This window comes from Lipotes vexillifer, unplaced genomic scaffold (assembly GCF_000442215.2).
Source record: "Lipotes vexillifer unplaced genomic scaffold, Lipotes_vexillifer_v1.1 scaffold1258, whole genome shotgun sequence".
NCBI classification, from domain to species: Eukaryota; Metazoa; Chordata; class Mammalia; order Artiodactyla; family Lipotidae; genus Lipotes; species Lipotes vexillifer.
The window spans coordinates 325,992-332,381 of NW_006773444.1; positions in this window are offsets into that span (position 1 = coordinate 325,992).

Consider the following 6,390-nt stretch of genomic DNA (forward strand, 5'->3'; position numbering starts at 1 on the left):
GGGGCGGATTCCAGAGAGCAAAGCATAGATGGAAGTGCCGAATTACGAATGGATTCCCATTCAGTTCACTTTCTGCACTTACATAAGCATGAAAGTCTGAGCTTTCTCCTTGTGCCTGGTGGTAAATTGGCATCAGATCATGTACAGCCCTCATCATGCATTCATTCATGCGTGGGAAGGTGAATTTGTGCTATAAAGAGCAATTAGAATGTAAAAAAGAATCAAACTTTTGATGGGTGTTCATCTCTGTATTCTCAGATCTTAGTCTGGGTTCTGGCGCTGAGCAAATACCCAGTGGGTATTCTTCGAGTCAGTTTCATTAACTGGGATTCAATGGCTTCACAGGGGTTACAAACTAGTTTGCATTTTAGTATCCCCTTGTGCCAAAAGCTGTAAAGCCAAGGATGGTATGGAGGAAAGAACGCTGGACAAAGAATTTCGTAGACAGAAGTTCCTACGTTTCTGAGTTTCTTGGGCACAGAATCAGGTGGGGATTAGAAAGATGCATTTTGGACACCTGATCCTCCAATGTTGTCCAGAGGAGGCTCGCTGTGGCTGGTGAGCATCCCCAGCTTCCCAGGTCAGATCAGCTGTGGCATGGCCTGGCGGGCCCTCACCGAGGTCAGCTGGCATGAGCCGTCCACCTACCACAATCCGCCACCCACTCTGATAGACTGCATTTGGTCCACTGGGCACAGCGTTAGGGTTAGGGTTTAGGATTTAGGGTTAAGAGTTAGGGTTAGGGTTAGGGTTAGGGTTAGGGTTAGGGGTTAAGTTTAGGGTTAGGGTTAGGGTTCTGGCTCACCTCTTTCCTATCTTCCAAATGTACAGTTTTTATAATGAAAGAATTCATCTGTAAAGTCTATATACCAGGTGTGGCCTCTCTTTTCCTATCATCTGCATTGTGACAGAAATTTCTGTCATAGAAAAAAAAAAATCCCACTTTTTTGGGTCACTCTTTGGCACAAGTCCAATGAGACAACACATGTAAAAGTGCAAAGCAAACATAGGGGTGTACGGGAGCCGTAATCACTCCCACTGTTGCTACCCTAATGTTGCTGCCACAGTGCTGACCCGTCAGGGGAACAGCAGGGAGAGTCCCCCCAACTCCAGGCGTCTCAGGTTCTAGCAGGAGACACATGACCAGTGAGCTTGATGGCTTCACGTGCAGTGAAGGAGTCGTGGGGAGATGGGGGTTAGGGGCAGACAGCAGGCAGAGGGCACCTGCTCACATCGAGAGGCCTGGGAGGACCCCTGAGTGGGAGACTTTGGTCCTGGATCCCAGTGATGAGAGGGAGGCGTCCCAGTGACTCACAGGAGGGACTGGGCTGCAGCCTGGGGAGCTATGGGGTGTCGGGCGAGGGGCAGTCCACGTGGGCAGTCCTCAGTGGGTTTTTAATAGTTAAATAATGAAGAGATTTCTTTTTTTTTTTTTTTTTTTTGCGGTACGCAGACCTCTCACTGTTGTGGCCTCTCCCTTTGCGGAGCACAGGCTCCAGACACGCAGGCTCAGCGGCCATGGATCACGGGCCCAGCTGCTCTGCGGCGTGTGGGATCTTCCCGGACCGGGGCATGAACCCGTGTCCCCTGCATCGGCAGGCGGACTCTCAATGACTGCGCCACCAGGGAAGCCCGAGATTTCTTTATTGAATAGAAAGGATCTTTTTAAAAAACACTCTAAACATATTTCATTTCACATTACAGCAGGCTTAGCAGGAAAGTGAGATCCATCCAGATAAAATATACCCTTATATCCAGTGGCCATAGAAGTTTAAAGTTGATTTTGGGTGATTTACTTGTTAAACACAAAATGGGTCATTGCTTTTGTTGATTCATAGATTTTTTTAGGGAAAAAGTACCAATAACTAAGACTGTTCATCTTTAACAGCCATAGCCAATATTTCAGTCAGAAACTGCCTTTCTATAAAAGTGGAATAAAATTACACTTTTTAAAAATTCCTGGAGCAATGAACTTTACTGAGATGGCTTAAACTCATTCTAAGAATTCCTTCTTTTTTTTTTGGCCATGCCACATGGCTTTCGGGATCCTAGTTCCCGGTCGTTGGGGATTGACTCAAGGCCCTGGTAGTGAAAGCACTGGGTTCTAACCCCTGGACTGCCAGGGAAGTCCCGAGAATTCCTTCATTGTTTAAGAGCAGCATTTTGCTAACTGTCATGATGACTGTGGTTTTCATTATTCAAACATGAAATGCATTTTTAAATAGAAGAGCTTTGGCAGCTGGTTCCTAATTTCTCATGGCTTTATGCCAATGCCATTTTTAAAAACTAGACTTTATTTTTTAGAGCAGTTTTAGGTTCTGAGCACAGGTGAGCAGGGCGTGGGTGCTTGTATCCGATGCGCCCCATGGGACGGTGGGCAAGTTTAAGAGGGCAAAACCCAGGTCTGATCTTTCCGTGGAGACCACGCGGGCTGGGGTCCGCATGGGAGGGAAGGGGCTGTGCCTCGACTTGTGTCACTACTGTTCAGTGCTCCTGCCACAGTCATCAAAACTGCCTCATCTTCCATCCAGCCCAGTTCCTGCTCAGTACGTGGAGGGTGGGGTCACGTGATCTCCGGTGTCCCTCCCATCACTAACATCCACTGTGGTCTAAGGAAATTCAACAAGACAGTGGCAGAAGTTCCCAAAGACTTGGCCTGTCCTTCCCTCACCGGGGTCCCCAGACCCCATGGTGGCCGGCATGGCACCTGCTCGTGGTCATGAGGGCTTTGGGGAATGACAGAACCCTCTCCCACCCGGAGGCTGAGTCCTATAGGGACAGACAAGCATGTAAATCACCGTCCCCAGCATGTGGATTACAGCGAGTGGGCACAGAGGGACGGGGGAGAGTCTGTGCAGGTCGCCTCATGCATTTTATCTGATCAGGATCTCAAGTAGTCCGTAAGATTTGGTTTTTTTACTAGGAGACTTAATTTTTAGAGATCCGCATTTGTGTGTGGTTCCTGCCTCAGCCTCGCCCAATTTTCTCTTCCCTCCCCAGCTGTTTCTTACCCGGGTGCTACTGGTCTAAGCGATGCAAACTCTCTTTAGGGCAGTCATCATTTCAAAGGCTCAGTGCAGGAGGTACCCACACCCGTGTTGAGGGCCCTGTGGCCCCTCCGGCCCTATGTGTGCCTCCCCCAACCCTGCCCCAAACAGTGAGGAGAAGAGGCAGGACCGCGTCACCACCTGCATCCCGCCTCAGGAGGCAGCTCGTCCTGGCTCTGCACCCGGCCCCCTAGGACCAGTCTGTAGACATGACTCTTCACCTTGGCTCCTGGGTACCATGGATGCAGCTCTGACGGGAACGACTGGAGAAAGCAAGGCCAGCGGCTTACCTGAGTCCTGGTGGCTGTGCTTTAGGTACACAGGGTCCAATTTAAAGGCTCCGGTCAGGTCAGTTCTCTTTTTCACCCTGTTTTAGAGAACAAACCAAGAGGTTTAACAAGAAGGCGTCTCAGGTGGGCCTTCATGCCACCTGTTCCTTCTCCCGCCGGGTTCAGGCTCCCCTGCTCCCCAGTCCCCTCCCTGACACCCCACCTGGCACGCATGGCCCTCATCTGCACCCCCTGCCCCCTGGCTCCAGCATTAACCTCCAGAGCTCTGGGCCCCTGAGGTTGGGGGTACGTGGTATAATAAAAATAAGTCTTCGGTCTTTATTCCTGGTCCGACTAGAACTGCGCCGAGACCTGACACTGAGTCTCCACTTTCATTTAGTTAGGATTTCTGGAATGGCTTCCAAAAAATTGTGCCCTTTTCTTCATACAAATCTACACAGGTTTTAATATATTTATACATAGCAACTTTACATCTTTTCTTGCTATTATAAAAGAATATTTCTTTTGAAAATTTTACACGTGCTACTTATCATATATGCAAATAAATGCAACCTTTAAAGTGCTGTGTATCTAGAAATCTTGCTGTGTTCTCTTATTAATACTTTCTCGGAAGATTCTGTTCTCATTGAAGACACTCACACCATCTGAGAATCATGAGTTTTACGGCTTCCACTGTAATCCTTACTTTTACTTCTCTGTCATGTCTTACTGCACAGGTTAGGAAAGCACAAAGCTGAATAGGGTGTGTATTAAGGGAATTGTAAATTTTTCTCCCGATGTTAAAGGCAGTTTTTCTAATATTTCACCACTAAGAATAGGTCTGCTGTATTTTTTTGGACGATATTTTTTTATCAGATTTGGAAAGTTCTCTTCTGTTCCTCTTTCATTAGAGCTTTTGTTTTGCTTGGGTTAGAACTTTATCTAATGCTTTTTCCGTATCTAATGAGATGATAACATTTTTTTCTCCTTTACTATTAAACATGCTCATAACATTTTAAAATCTTTTAATATTTTTCAACCACCCTGGGATGTCTGGAATGAACACATTTTAGTCACGATATACCATCTTTATTTTCCCCTTAAACATCATTGAATGTTATTTGCTAAAATTTACTTGGAATTTCCACATGTAATTTTGTGAGCTTGCCCTGTAAGCTCTCCTTTCTCAGCTTCTCATCTGGTTTTGGGATCAAAGTGACACTGACCTCATGATATATGTCCCCCTTGCTGGTCTCTGAATGACATTTATAATTAGACCTATAGATGCCTTGACAGTTGGTAGAACTTGCTGTTAGAAGAATTTGGATGTTTCTGTTGTGTGAACTGTAACTATCGGCACATAGTCTTCATAGCTATGAGACGTTTCAGGTTTTCTATCTATTCTTGAGTCAGTTCTGATGACACATTTTTTGTAGTTATTGAATATGTACATGTGTAGGCAATTCTGGAATGATGTAATTCATAGTACTCTCTGACTCGTTTTTCAAATGCCTGCTGTGTCTGTGGTTTTGTCTTTCTTATATTTCCAGTACAGTAAACTGTGCCTTCTCCTCTATTTCTGGTCCTTCTTTCTGGAGATCATCTATTTTATTAGGCACGTCAAGGACCAGCATGTGGCTCTCTTGATCTGTGCTCCTGTTTCCTTATTTCCTATTTCATGTCTGTCTCTTCATCGTCATTATTTCCCTCCTTCTAGTTTTGAGGGTTTATTCTGTCGCTGTTTTCTGGCTTCCTTTGGGCCCTTAGCTAATTATTTTCTGGCTTTCATGTTTTCTGTTTAAGTCTGTTCTCCAAGTCCTGCTTTACTGCATGCCCATGAATTCTGTCACATCTTCATATTCATTCAGGTCCTACGATTTCCAGTTTCCCTTTGTTCATTGATCCATGGCTCCAGTGGGTCTGTGGTGGTTTGCTCTTCAAAATTTAGGTACCAGCTTTGCTTTTCCTTGTGAATTTTAATGATACTACAAAGAAGAAAACTTTATTTAAATAAGCAAATGGACGTGTGCATGCACATATGCAGACACACACGCTTGCACAGAAACACCCTCTCTAGGCATCAGTGTCATCTCACCCCTGATGGGCCTCACGGTGAGGAAAGCCTCTCCCTGTCACCGGACACATTCCTGAGGGATGGTCCTGACGGAGGAGGGGGCAGGGGACGCCTGTCCTGTGCAGAAAGCATGGCTTCTTCAGTTGTCTTTTTAAGAAATCTATAACGCTGTGTGTGAAGGGCTCCCTGAATGAGGGCTCCTGTTACCTCTTGGTGCCAGAAACAGTATAAAGAATTCAAGATGCCAAAAGCACTAGGACTAAAGTGCAAAGAAACAAAGGAGATTCAGAGAAAACTGTGCTGTCATGCACAGGTTCTAGAATCACATCTTACCATAACCAGAGTGATTTAAAATCTTCCCAAGTAACTGAACTTTTCAAAAAATCCAATATAACAGGGGTGTACAAAAGCTATAAAACTAAAAACTTTAATTTTATTTGGAAAAAATTAACCCTCTTTTTTAAAGGCAGAGTAAAACATGCGCTTGGTGGAATGTGAGGCTTTCTTTGGAGAAAATCTGATATTAAGGGACATTGCAGTCAGAGCAGAATGGTTCATATTTACATATAAAAGATTCAAAATACCCAAATGAACAATAATGAACTTATGAAGAGAATAATGAAATCATTATAAAACGTATTTGCTGGGCTTATAATGAGGTCAAGTTTTTAAAACTTCTATTATCTTGTCCATTTTAATATGTAGAGAATATAACCAACAAATTGAGTTTAAATTATGGACTAACCATTGATAAAATTTCATTAAACAAAAGAGAGACCCTTCTGATTTTGAGGAATACAAAAAAGCCAGTGAGAGCCAAAAAAAAAAAAAAACAAAATCCATTTACACCTTGTTTGTTGTATTAGCAAAACCTTTAAACACATCTATAAAAAATTCACAACTTAGGGCTTCCCTGGTGGCGCAGTGGTTGAGAGTCTGCCTGCCGATGCAGGGGACACGGGTTCGTGCCCCGGTCCGGGAAGATCCCACATGCCGCGGA